General features: G+C 40.4%; 1 protein-coding gene across 4 annotated transcripts in view; it reads left to right on the top strand.

Moving 5' to 3' along the window:
* WIPF2 (WAS/WASL interacting protein family member 2) overlaps nt 1-14,043 on the top strand; it is a 50,628-nt gene that overhangs the window by 11,666 nt on the left and 24,919 nt on the right. For 2 of the 4 annotated variants that reach the window (XM_019416071.2, XM_053892837.1), the window contains exon 2: nt 11,589-11,628. The exons of the other annotated variants lie outside the window; for them this stretch is intronic. The gene's annotated coding sequence lies outside the window, so the exon portion shown is untranslated. The remainder of the gene's footprint in view (nt 1-11,588; nt 11,629-14,043) is intronic. 4 annotated transcript variants of the gene reach the window in all.

Genomic DNA, 14,043 nt, shown 5'->3' with positions numbered 1-14,043 from the left:
ATTATATTTTTGATAATGTATTCTTTGGTAGTGATTTCTGTCCTTTCTCTTTCTGGGAACCCTTATTATCCAGATGGTGAAATTCCAACACTGGTCCTCTTAATTTTTTTTCCCTCATGAATTTGTCTGTTTTTCCTTCCTCATTCAGTTTTCAGATATTCTGAGTTTTTTCTTCCAACTCTTCTATGATATTTTTAATATTTGCTATTGGCATTTTAAACTTCCATAAGCTCTTTTTGTTCCAGAACTTTATTATTATTATTTAACATTTGTTCATTTTTTTTTAATTTTTTTTATTTTTTTGTTTTATTTTTGGGACAGAGAGAGACAGAGCATGAACGGGGGAGGGTCAGAGAGAGAGGGAGACACAGAATCGGAAACAGGCTCCAGGCTCCGAGCCATCAGCCCAGAGCCTGACGCGGGGCTCGAACTCACGGACCGCGAGATCGTGACCTGGCTGAAGTCGGACGCTTAACCGACTGCGCCACCCAGGCGCCCCTATTTTTTTTTTATTTTTGAGACAGAGAGAGAGCATGAACGGGGGAGGGGCAGAGAGAGAGGGAGACACAGAATCGGAAGCAGGCTCCAGGCTCTGAGCCATCAGCCCAGAGCCCGACGCGGGGCTCGAACTCACGGACCGCGAGATCGTGACCTGAGCTGAAGTCTGACGCTCAACCGACTGAGCCACCCAGGCGCCCCCTAACATTTGTTCATTTTTGAGAGAGAGAGAGTGCAAGCAGAGGAGGGGCAGAGAGAGAGGGAGGCGCAGAATCTGAAGCGTGCTCCAGGCTCTGACCTGTCAGCACAGAGCCTTTTGTGGGGCTCGAACCCACGAACCGTGAGATCATGACCTAAGCCAAACTGACTGAGCCACCCAGGTGCCCCAGAACTTTATATGTAAGTATTTTCACACATTGTCAGGAATTCTGTTTTGTTACTTTGATTCTTGTCTTTCCTGTAAGAGATTTTCTTCAAATGTCTGGTAATTTTTGGCTGTTTATTTTTAAGAATGAGGCACTAAAGGGGCGCCTGGGTGGCGCAGTCGGTTAAGCGTCCGACTTCAGCCAGGTCACGATCTCGCGGTCCGTGAGTTCGAGCCCCGCGTCAGGCTCCGGGCTGATGGCTCGGAGCCTGGAGCCTGTTTCCGATTCTGTGTCTCCCTCTCTCTCTGCCCCTCCCCCGTTCATGCTCTGTCTCTCTCTGTCCCAAAAATAAATAAAAAACGTTGAAGAAAAAAAAAAAAAAAAAAAAAAAAAAGAATGAGGCACTAAAAAGCTCTCAGTGTGGAGCCCTGGCTCATCAAGTGGTAGGCATCACTGTAGGGTGAATTGGCAACTGGTCATTTTCCTTGGAGAGGACTCTTCCAATCTCCTGCGTAGAGAGGATGAGCCCAGCAGTAGGTGTTTTGGAACCAAATTGGGGAAGAGAGCTGAGGAACGGGGACAGGTCTCATTGCTGAGTGGAAGACTTTCACTTGAACTCCCTTTTTACAGTATGGCACTCCTGCTCTAAGCTGTAACTGCTCCCTTGGTTCAGAGGCTTTCTGCCTGGCAGCATGGGCAAGGGAAAGAGGGTACTTCTTTCTTTTTTTTTGAGAGAGAAGTCGCAAGTGAGTGAGGGGCAGAGAGAGAAGCAAGGCTCACCTGAAGCAGGGCATGAGCTCACCCCAAGCAGAGTTCAAACTCACGAATTGTGAGATCATGACCTGAGCCCAAGTCGGATGCTTAACTGAGCTACCCAGGTGCCCAGAGGGGAATCCCTTTCCTTTACAGACTTTCAATCAGTTCTCCTGTTTTAGCCCCTCCAAGGCCCCTTTGTCCAGAGGTACCAGGTGCCTTTGGTTTCTGAGCTTTTTCTGAGATTCTGTGGTGGGAATCTACTTTCTGCTGCAAGTATTTAACTTTTTCCTTCCTTTGAAGTTACTTGTCACTAGTGCATGTGCCTTCCAGCTTCCAAAATTTTGTTGACATCCTTCTGCTGTTGCATCCTTTCCCATTTTCTTCATTTTTTTTTTTTTTTTTCAGGTTTAGGTCTTAAAAAAAACCACCTCTTGTCGTTTTAATGGTGTTTCATGAGGGAACACTGATAAATGCAGGCAACACGTTTATGTTGACCCAGCTTATTCATCAGCTTTTCCTTGCTGATTTCCGTTCAGACACAATAGTGTTGGTGTAGTTGATTATTAATACTCTTTCAGAACAATGTTTTTCAGACTTCCCTAATACCAAGTATTACTTAAGGTGCTTGTTAAATATACAGATCACCAGATCTTTCTGCTGAAATATTTCTGATTTTAGTAGGTCTGGATTAGGGTCCAGGAGTGTGTGTGTGGCTGTGTGTGTGTGTGTGTGTGTGGTGGGTGGTGGGTGTGTATTTTAAACAAATGCCCTAAGATGTGTCTTATCTTCAGGTAAATTTGGAAACTCTGTTTTAGAAGAACCTTTTAAACAATTTATTGCTCCCAAGTCTCTAAGGCAAACTTCTCAGGCTCCACCTAGTATTGCTTTTGTATTCAGACTGTGTTTTAGTCTGTCTGGCTTTGGTCTGGATTTCTAAATTAGAATGTGTGTCCTTCATCTGATTAACTCCTCTCTTCTCTGGTTAAATGCTGGCTGATGTTAATGGCTTTGGCCTTGTGTGACTCCCATTTTTTTTTTTTTTTAGCTAGCACTTCTAGACCCATTGGTTCTTGGCCTGTGTGGATGAGGAGGGAATATTAGTTATGAACATTGAGCTACTCTCTGCATAATTTCGCTGTCCAAATCCAGGAATCTGTTAATTTTTTTTTGGTGAAGTGGAAAATTGACAAGGTTTTGAAAATAGATGTACTAATGATCTGCCTTGGACTAATGCAGAATCATTTTTGGAGATGTTAAAGGATGTGATTTGAAGTTTGTAACTTTGATAATATGAAAGGGCACGTTCTCTTCTCCTTTTTGTATTATGGATCCCTAAGGCCTAGAAAGGAAAAATGGTTGAACCATTTACTGCCAGTCTGTAAGGCATCTGGAAATGAGATGTTTGCAGCTGCTCTTTGGTTGCTGTGAATTGCTTGGCAGTCAGGAACCAACTAGTACATGTCTTATAAAGCAGAGGCCAAGTTTAGGATCCTAGTTCTTGGTTCTTGGAAATCTTGTGGCTGTTATTAGCTAAAATACAGCCTGAGAAAGTCATGTTGGCTCTGACGTAGAGCTGATGTAAATCCTAAGATGAACAACTCCAGAGAAACAGCTCTAATATGTTTTGCAAGTTCCTCTGAAACAGTTTTGGTGAATGAAGCCACAAAAACAGTTCTAAATCTAAAGTGTTATTGTTTGCTTAGATTATTGATCTCTGGCTATGTTACAAAACACTACTTTGAACTACTGATTTATTGCAGTTGACTGTTTTCTATATATGTTCCCCTACCTTTCCAATACTTTAGTGTTTTCAGGTTAACAGGATTTTTCTCTTTGCTTTGAGGGGTGTAGTAGGTTCTGGTGAGGTCATTCCCTGACCTCTGTTTAGGATAATTTTCAGACATTTCATTTACCCTTGATCTTGCATTAGTTAATCTATAGCCATCTCTTTTATGGAGCCATTCTTTGCTGTTGTGGTTATTTAATTGAACACAAGAGCAGACTTCTCATTGATTTGTCATCATTTTAGATGAGAGGGCTTGGCTCCTGGGTTGCCCTGTATCTGGGAATAACCCGTGGCACCTAATACATATTACATTAAGTAGTATGTGAATAAGTACACTTCTGAGTTTATGTTTTTAGGGCTTTAAAAAAATCTAAGACAAGAGGAAAGAGTCATATTAGGGGAAAAGCTGCATCATGGGATGTGTACTTCCGTTTCTTGTTAGAGAAATTATATAGACAGGATTTCCACATACAGTTACGTATCTTTCTTCTGCCTCTTTCCTTTTCTCTTTCAAGGTTGTGTACTGCATATAACAGTGAAAAGTCATTGATGTAGAGAGTAAAAATCCAGCTTTAGTGGTAGAAATTGTAGGATTTTCAGTTTAAATATTCACAGTGTGTATGTGATTTTTTTTTTTTTTTTTTTTTTTTATTACTTGTTTTGGATCAATCCTATTTGCTGCATAGTTGGATTTCCATGATGGAAAATGCCTACAGTTGGAAGAGTGATTTTTTTTTCCCTTCATGGAGTAACCTTGGAGTTTTAATTAATTCTGTGTGTATGCATGATAGAAATCTGTTTCACCAGTTTTGACTGAATTGAATTTCAAGGGGAAGGTAGCACCTTTTCCATTGAGAGAAGAGGGCTGTGGATTATTTTTAAAGCCTTTTTTCAGGTTGGTGGGAGGGTGGTTAAATATCTGTGACATGAAAGTCATTCTAGTCTGTTTCCTTATGTTTTAGAGAAACCAAAATGCTTTAGTGGAAACCCTCCACTGTATTCTATCCTAGAACACATGAAGGAGTGTTCATAATTCTGTGTTGACATCAGTTCCCACATAATTATAGGAGCCTGTTGTTCGTTAGTCTCCTGGAGTGGCATGTGAATACTCTTAGGTAGCTCCTGGCACTTCTCCCATGTTGAAGTTCTTTCGTTTGGCAACTGGATGCCATTGTGTTTACTGGGGTAATGAGCTCCTACCTCACCATACTGTATTGCTTTTCAGGAGCAAAATTGAAGGGCAGGTGGATAGGCAGACAGATTATCATTAGGTGATTTTTAACCCTGGGAAGCTTCCAGTTAGTGTCTAGGTCCCTAGTTGTGCTTAAACCAAGAGATCAAGTACAGTCTATGGGATTAATGAGATAACCAATTGAACTTGTTTACTCTGGGCGTGAAACTATTGGTTGGTTTAAACTTCTTTAGTATAGGCATGTTGGATGGAGAAGGATACTACTTAAAAAAAAATTTTTTTTTTAATGTTTATTTATTGTTGAGAGAGAGAGACAGAGTGCGAGTGGGGGAAGGGCAGAGAGAGACACACACACAATCCGAAGCAGGTTCCAGGCTTCGAGCTGTCAGCACAGAGCCCGATGTGGGGCTCGAACTCACAAACCATGAGATCATGACCTGAGCTGAAGTCGGATGCTTAACCAACTGAGCCACCCAGGTGCCCTGGGATACTACTTTTAAGGGATTTGGAGAATGGCATGTAAGGCCTCAGATTTCATCTTCTACTACTCTTGTCTGTATTCTATTCTAGCTACCCTGGCTTTCTTACTAGTTCTCTGACATGACAAGCTCATTCTCATCTCAGGGACTTTTTACTTGCCATTTTAAAATTCTTTTTGGAATACTCTTTCCCTAGATGTTCATAGGAGTTGTGTGCTCACGGAGAGACTTCTTTGTGGAGAGCCAGCCCCTCTCCCTGCGACCCTGTCTAAGAGAACACTCCATCATACTCCTAGTTTCAGCCTTTCTAATTCTCTTTTTTAAATTCTTTTTATCAGTAACTGAGATACGAGATTGTATTTGTTTCCTTGTTTATCTCTTCTAGAACATAAGCCCCAAGATTGTAGAAACTTGTTCAGCCTCTAGAACTGAGTTTATCAACCTCAGCATTATTGATGTTTTGAACTAGATGATTCTTTGTTGTAGGGGACTGTCCTATGCATTATAGAATGTTTTTATCCACTAGAAGCCAGGAGCACCCCCCTAGTCATGACAGTCAAAAATGTCTGTAGACATTGCCAAATGTCTCCTGGGGGACAAAATCATTCCAGCTTAGAATCATTGTTATAGAACAGTGCTTTGGTTCCTAGTGAATGCTTAAGAAATATTTATTGAGGACGCCTGGGTGGCTCAGTTGGTTGAGTGTCCGGCTGTTGATTTTAGCTCAGGTCATGATCTCATAGTTTGTGGGTTCAAGTCCTGTGTCGGACTCTGTGCTGACAGTGCAGAGCCTGCTTGGGATTCTCTGTCTCTGTCTCTCTCTCTCTCTCTCTCTGCATGCATGCTCTCTCTTCTCTCTCTCAAAATAAGTAAACTTAAAAAAATATTTATTGAATGGATCAAGTGATGGGTGCTTAATAAATATCATTGGGTGGTAGATGAATTCATGAATGATTGAATTTAACAAGTTAAAAAAATTTCAAACACTGAACTACACACAGTCCCGTGTTTCTTCCTTTCCTGTTTTTCATAGATATCCATTCTTTTTTCTGTTTCTGGCACAATGTCCATCCTTTACTTCTTTTTTTCTACCACTCTTGTTTGCTCTTTCAGACAGTGTTACTCTTTTTTTTTTTATTTAATTATTTATTTTTTTAAATTTACATCCAAATTAGTATATAGTGCAACAATGATTTCAGGAGTAGATTCCTTAGTGCCCCTTACCCATTTAGCCCATCCCCCCTCTCACAACCCCTCCAGTAACCCTCAGTTTATTCTCCATATTTATGAGTCTCTTCTGTTTTGTCCCCCTCCCTGTTTTTATATTATTTTTGTTTCCCTTCCCTTATGTTCATCTGTTTTGTCTCTTATTAAAGTCCTCATATGAGTGAAGTCATATGATTTTTGTCTTTCTCTGACTAATCAGACAGTGTTACTCTTAAATTTACTTTTGTTCAGTTCAGCACATTACTACTGAACACTTTGTGCTGTAAAGTAATAAAAAAGAAAACTATAGAAAGATGCAGTGCTGTCTGTGCTTAAGAGCTCATTGGGTTAGGGGGTATGTGCAACTCTTGATATCACGGTTGCAGGTTTGAGCCCCATGTTAGGTATGGAGATTACTTACAGATAAAATCTTTATTTAAAAAAAAAAGAGCTCATTGGGTTAAATGGACATACATATATGAAATGTTCCTCTAAATTTAATTCTTAGTTTAGAGTAATGTCTACATGGGTACTAATGGGCCAACACAGATTATTTGAGTCAGTAGTAAGTGCTTATCAGAATGGGGTGAAATTACCGATGAATTTGGAATGTAGTTTCAACAAAAATCTATCCATTCACTTTTTACTTTTTTTTTTTTTTTTTTTTTTTTAAAGTAGGTTTCATGCCCAGTGCGGGGCCCAACATAGGGCTTGAATTCAAGACCTGAGCTGAGATCCAAGAATCAGATGCTTAACCAACTAAACCACTCAGGCACCCCTACTTTTTACTTTTTTTTTTTTTTTTTTTTTTTTTAATTTTTTTTTCAACGTTTTTTATTTATTTTTGGGACAGAGAGAGACAGAGCATGAACGGGGGAGGGTCAGAGAGAGAGGGAGACACGGAATCGGAAACAGGCTCCAGGCTCCGAGCCATCAGCCCAGAGCCTGACGCGGGGCTCGAACTCACGGACCGCGAGATCATCGCGGGGCTCGAACTCACGGACCACGAGATCGTGACCTGGCTGAAGCCGGACGCTTAACCGACTGCGCCACCCAGGCGCCCCTTACTTATTTTTATTTGTTGCAGTTACCCTTGGTTTTTTGCTATTCTTTTTTGTCTAAAACCTTATTGAGAAATAATACGAAATGGAGTTGTTCATTTTGAACTTGTTTGAGGTAAATGTTTCTAGGGTTTGTTGTGTGATTATGAACAATTGGATTCATCAATGGGTTTTTAATGTCTATGCTTGGAAAGTCTTGCCACCCCACCTACCTGGGTTATTGAAGCCTTATTAGGTAATGCTGTAGTTTCTTCTGACTCAGATTAAAGTACACCAAACAAAAACTGCATTCTGCATTTGTGACTTTGTCTCAGGGCAGCTGATTTTCTATTTCTGCCAAATATCTATTGTTCCATGTCTGATACTATTAGATTTATTTTGCTTTGAACTGTTGGATCAGAAGAATTCCATTGAGGGGAATGTCTGGAACCTTTCCTCTTGAAGACAAAACTCTCTTTTCTTTAGATGATTTGGAGACAGAGTAGGCAGAGTATTGGTCTTTTAAAGAGTATCTTGAAATGTCTCTTTTATCTATCTCTCGGCTTCTTTATACTAGGGAGAGGTTTAATAGGATAGTAAAGAATTGAACATGTTTGGGGCACTGGGTGGCTCAGTCGGTTGGGTGTCTGACTTCGGCTCAGGTCATGATCTCACAGCTCATGAGTTCGAGCCCCAATGTCAGGCTCTGTGCTGACAGCTCAGAGCCTGGAGCCTGCTTCGGATTCTGTGTCTCCCTCTCTCTCTCTCTGCCCCTCCCTGCTCATGGTCTGTTTCTCTCTCTCTCAAAAAATAAATAAACATTAAAAAAAAAAAAAAAAGAATTGAACATGTTTTTAAGAAAGGGGAGAGGGGCTCCTGGCTGGCTCAGTAGGTAGAGCATGTGACTCTTGATCTTGGGGTCGTGAGTTTGAGCCCCACATTGGGCATAGAGAGTACTTAAAAAAAGAATTTTCTTATTGACATCCCAAATTCATATTCGTTTAACTGATTCTTGTAAGGCAGAAGGTAAGGCTCTTGAGACTTTGCTGAGGGAGGCAGCCTACTTTTTAAGGTCAGTTTTTTTTTTCCCTTGTGGGATTTTGTTGGGTACTTCAGTACAAAAACTGTAATTTACAAGATAATCAAAGTTGAGATGAAAGGAGAGTGCTGTTACTTAAGGTCTCTTAGAATGAAAGTACATGGCATTAAGATTTAAAATTAAAAACCTTTTTTTCTTTTAAAAATAACTTGTAATTGAGACTTGAGGGTTTTTTTTTTTTTTAATGTTTATTCTTTTTTTTTTTTTTTTTTTTTTTTTTTTGAGAGAGTGTGAGGAGAGGGGCACAGATAGAGTGGGATAGAGGATCTGAAGCAGGCTCTGTGCTGATAGCAGCAAGCCCAATGCAGGGCTTGAACTTATGAACTGTGAGATCATGACCTGAATCAAAGTCAGATGCTCAACTGACTGAGCCACCCAGGTACCCTGAAACTTGAGTTTTATAATAATAGCAGAATGCCATTTCAATAAAGGCCCCAAATGGTAGTGGTAACTAGAATATCTCTGAGATTATTTTAAGTATATGAAAATAGCAACAACTAAATTAGATTCTTCATTTATCAAATGTGAAAAGTTGATGTCTTTTTTTTCTTTTTATATATAGAGAGAATGCATGCAGAGGGAGAGAGAATCTTAAGCAGGCTGCATGTCCAACACCGAGCCCAAGCTCAATGCAGTGCTCAATCCCATGACCCTGGGATTGTGACCTGAGCTGAGATCAAGAGTTGGATGCTCAACTGACTGAGCCACGCAGGAGACCCTAAATTTTTTTTTTTAAGTAGGCTCCATGCACAGCATGGAGCCATTATGGGACTTGAACTCACAACGCTGAGATCAAGAACTAAGCTGAGATTAAGAGTCAAACACTCGGGGCGCCTGGGTGGCTTAGTCAGTTGAGCGGCCGGCTTCGGCTCAGGTCATGATCTCACGCCGTGAGTTCAAGCCCCGCGTCGGGCTCTGTGCTGACAGCTCGGAGCCTGGAGCCTGTTTCGGATTCTGTGTCTCCCTCTCTCTGACCCTCCCCCATTCATGCTCTGTCTCTTTCTGTCTCAAAAATAAATAAACGTTAAAAAAAAATTAAAAAAAAAAAAGAGTCAAACACTCAACTGACTGAACCACCCAGGCGCCCTGATAGCAACTCAGCATTTTTTTTTGTTAACACCTTATTTTTAAGTAATTACACCCAACATGGGGCTCAAATTTACAACCTGGAGATCAAGAGTCTCGTGCTCTACTGATTGAGCCAGCCAGGAGCCCCTTCAATGTCTTTGTACTCAGGAAGTTTGCTCTTACAAAATACGTATTTGGAATGAAACATTAGGAAATTGAATAGAAAACTAGGTTTTGTCTTTTGAGGAACAGAAGAGAGTGCATTGCTTTTTAAAAGTGCGTTGTTTGAATTTTATGAAGACTTATCTCTGAGTTCTGTGATAATTTTGACATCAGAAAGATTTGAAATACTGCTTTCTGAACTCGATTTAAAAGAAACGGACTCCTGAGGATGTGAATGAAAAGCTTATTCTGTCATGGTTTTTGAGGTAGAAGGGCTTACAAAGGGAATGAGAACTTGTGTGTTGATGAACTGGAGGCAGCCTCACAACATTTCTGAAAATCAAGTACTCTGAAGAGCACAGATGGTGAGGTTTTATAGTTCTCATTTAAAAGATCAGAAAGGAAAGACTTAAAATTCTGTAGAGAACCCTCTTTTTAGGTTTAGGTTTAATCTCAGGGTTGTTAGTTTTTAAAAATTGCAATAGACAGTGCTTCTGGAAGGGCTGGAATTTGTCCTTTGTTTAAAAGTAGCTGGCCATGGGGCACCTGGGTGGCTCAGTCAGTTGAGCGCCTGACTCTTGATTTTGTCTCAGGTCATGATCCCAGGGTTTTGGGATTGAGGCCCAAGTGGAGCTTGTTTAAGATTCTCTCCCTCCCTGCCTCTCTCCCCCGCTTGCATGTGCACACTCCTACATGCTCTCTTTCTATAATAATAATAATAATAATAATAATAATAATAATAATAAATAAATAAATAAATAAATAAATAAAAGTAATTGGCCACTAAAACTTGTTATTCTGTTACAAAACTTTAGGAACTGTTTTGGTTCACTTGTTTTTAACTAAAAGCAGACCCTCTACTTTGGCTTAGTGATTGTTATCCATCTTAAATTAGCTTGAATAAAGCTTTTGGGGATTTTCAGGGAAAGGAATGTTGTATTAATGTAAATTTACTTAAGTTGGGCTGCTCTTGGGAAACCTAGAGAGAGCTGTTTGTATTCTGTTAATAAAATAGAAATTTGGAGTGGGTTGAATTTTCATTTGGGGAAAATACTAGAAAATTGTTAAACCAATTTCCAGCAGAAATGATTTCCGTGGCGATTAACAAAATTGCGGGAGATCAGAAGGGCTGGTGTTGAGTCCTAATTCTGCAGTTTACTCCAAAGTGATCTTGTGCAATGCCCTTACTTAGATCAGTCTTTTTCTCTAGTGTGCATGCATGCATGCAATTGTATCCACTCCTGGAGCTTTAGTGTCCTTACCTGTAAGATGGAAAGCAGTGATACCCTACCATAGCATATTGTTGTATAATAAGTGTCAATAATAGGAGCATGTCACGCATGCAGTCTATGGAGGCAGAAGAAAGGTTGAAAGCCATACTGGTTGTCAACACTAAAATCTGTCACATGATGGTGATTTTTTTTTTTTTAATGGATCTATTTTGAAGTTGGAGTTTGAATTGAGCCTATTTTATTAAAAAAAAATTTTTTTTTAACGTTTATGTATTTTTGAGACAGAGAGAGACAGAGCATGAATGCAGGAGGGTCAGAGAGAGAGGGAGACACAGAATCTGAAACAGGCTCCAGGCTCCGAGCTGTCAGCATAGAGCCCGACGCGGGGCTTGAACTCACGGACGTGAGATCATGACCTGGGCCGAAGTCGGACACTCAACCGACTGAGCCACCCAGGCGCCCCGAATTGAGCCTATTTTAAAAGAAGGTGTTTGTAACTGTGTAATTAATATAACTAGTCTTTTCCAGTAGATTGCTTTATAGAAAAGATATGCCTTGCTAGAGAATTTCTATTTTGCCTAATAAATGATGGTCACTGTAAGGCATAAGGTTGTTCTTCTAGATCACTCCTTACTTTGTAGCATGTAGGTTGGATCACTTGTGGATATGAAAAGAATTAGAGATTTGTCTGAATCTCTTTTCCAGGTCATTCTAGGAGACCATTTCAGTCATGGCAATGGCAAAGGTAGGTAGAACTGGGAACTCAGAAAAGGCAAGAATTGAGGTGACTGGAATTAGTTGAAAATGTTTGTTTCTGAGTAGATTATTATTTTTGCCTATTGTTTACTGTTAGCTTTTAATTTTTTTAACTTTATTTATTTTGAGAGAGGGTGTGGGGGGGGGGGGGGAGAGAATCCTAAGCAGGCTCTGCGCTGTCAGCACAGAGCCCAATGGGGGGCTCTATCTCACAAACCATGAGATCGTGACCTGAGCTGAAATCAAGAGTCAGACACTTAACCAACTGAGCTATCCAGGCACCCCTGCTAGCTTTTTAAAAGAATGTTTTGGGGGCGCCTGGATGGCTCAGTCGGTTAAGCGTCCGACTTCGGCTCAGGTCATGATCTCACAGTCCGTGAGTTCAAGCCCCGCGTCGGGCTCTGTGCTGACAGCTCAGAGCCTGGAGCCTGCTTCAGATTCTGTGTCTCCCTCTCTCTCTGACCCTCCCCCGTTCATGCTCTGTCTCTCTCTGTCTCAAAATGAACATTAAATGAACATTTAATGAACATGTCTTTAAATGAACATAAAAAAAAAAAAAAGAATGCTTTGGGGGAACTGGCAGAGTGAACCCAGAAAATTCAAACAGAAGAAAATTTTTTCATCTCTGTAATCTTTATTTTAAATTTGCATTCCCCCTCCCAATTACAGGTAGATCGTGAGGATTTACTATTTTGATCAATTTTAAAAAATATTTTTGTTTTTTATATTCTAGAGACAGCCAAGGTGGGGAGAGGGGCAGAGGAAGAGAGAGAGAATCTTGAGCAGGCTCCATGCTCAGCGCTCCATCCCACGGTCCTGGGATCATGACCTGAGCCGAGATCAAGAGTCAGACACTCAATCGACCGAGTCACCCAGCCTCCCCTATTTTAATCAGTTTTTAAAGCCCAGTATGTTAGATCCCTGGCAAAGAAAAACTAGACTTAGCTTTGAAACAGAAATGGTGTTTCCCTTGGAGAACAGTCAACTTCTTGATTCTTGCAGTGAGTTCAGACACCATTTCCCATGGGAACCATCTAGCCAGAGTACTGTCCAGTTTTGTGATTGGAGCAAAAAGCTCTGTTGGGCATCCAACCTATAGTGGCATTACTGGAAGGGTTGGGATTTTGAAGACTTTCATAGTCATGTTTCTAATCAAATTCGAACCACCTCTAAAGATTTTTAGTTTCTTAGAACCTTTGAAATATTTGCTCTTTATTTTCATCACTGAGGAAGTGTTTAAATGGTTTTGAGAATACTGAGAGAAGTGTTTAAGTCATATCCTTTATTCACAGGGAAATTGTGATCACCCTTGTAAAGAGTTCAGAACCAACCCTCCTCAAGTGGATTGTCATGCTGGTTTGATCTTTTAAACTTGGCTTGGTACACATGGTCTCTCATCTGTGCTAGGGGCTACCTGTGAGATTTCTTGGGTCATAATCTAATCACCTTGCTTTTCTGGAAGCAGTTCTTTCATGGATTAATTGGTGAAGTTGTACCTTTCTTGTCATCTGTAATTTGTACTCTCAGTGCTAATACTATTTTGGCTTTGATTTTTGGGGGAGAGAGGGTCAAGAAGTGGGATTTCCTTGGGACAAACTTTTTGGGGAAGTTTTGCTCTTGAGTTTTGGTTTTATCTTTGCCCCCTACTTTAATGTCTTAAAGTAAGACATTTCCCTGGTTTTAATCTCATTTGTAAAATGAGGATCACTTACAGACTATAATAATTGGGGGACAGCTGTATAGTTTTTTGTGTGTGTCCTGAGAAGTAGCCAAATTCTCACATGGTGTTTATGCTCTGATCAGATTCCAAGGATGTGAGTATAGTAGGGGTCAGTAGACTGGCCAGTGAGTCAGATCTGGGCCGTGGTCTGTTTTTCTATGACCTGTGAATAAATGGTTTTTGTATTTTTAAAATGTAAAAATGTAGTTTTAAAATGTAAAAATCAAGAGTGAGAAGATACGCCACAGACTGGGAGAAAATATTTGCAGAAGACACATCTGGTAAAGGACTGTATCCAAAACAGACAAAGACTCTTAAAACTCAACAATAAGAAAACAACCTTATTAGAAACTGTGCAAAAGACCTAAACAGACACCTCACCAAAAAAGATACACAGATGGGAAGTAAGCATATGAAAAGGGTTTTAACTTCATACGTTATCAGGGAATTGAAAATTAAAACAGTGAGATAGTGCTACTACACACCTATCTAAAACACTGACAGCACCAAATGCTGGCAGGGATGTGGAGCAGCAGGAACTCTCATCCATTGCTGGTGGGAATGCAAAATGGTGCAGTCACTTGGAAGACATTTGGGCAGTTTGTTATCCAATGTAGCTCTTACCATATGATCTGGCAGTCACACTCAGTGGTATTTACTCAAATGAACAACAAATTTATGTCT

Source organism: Panthera pardus, unplaced genomic scaffold, assembly GCF_024362965.1.
Source record: "Panthera pardus isolate Hobbes unplaced genomic scaffold, ASM2436296v1 HiC_scaffold_3, whole genome shotgun sequence".
Classification (NCBI taxonomy): Eukaryota; Metazoa; Chordata; class Mammalia; order Carnivora; family Felidae; genus Panthera; species Panthera pardus.
Note: the sequence above shows the minus strand (reverse complement) of the source record. Positions and strands in the feature narration are given on the sequence as shown.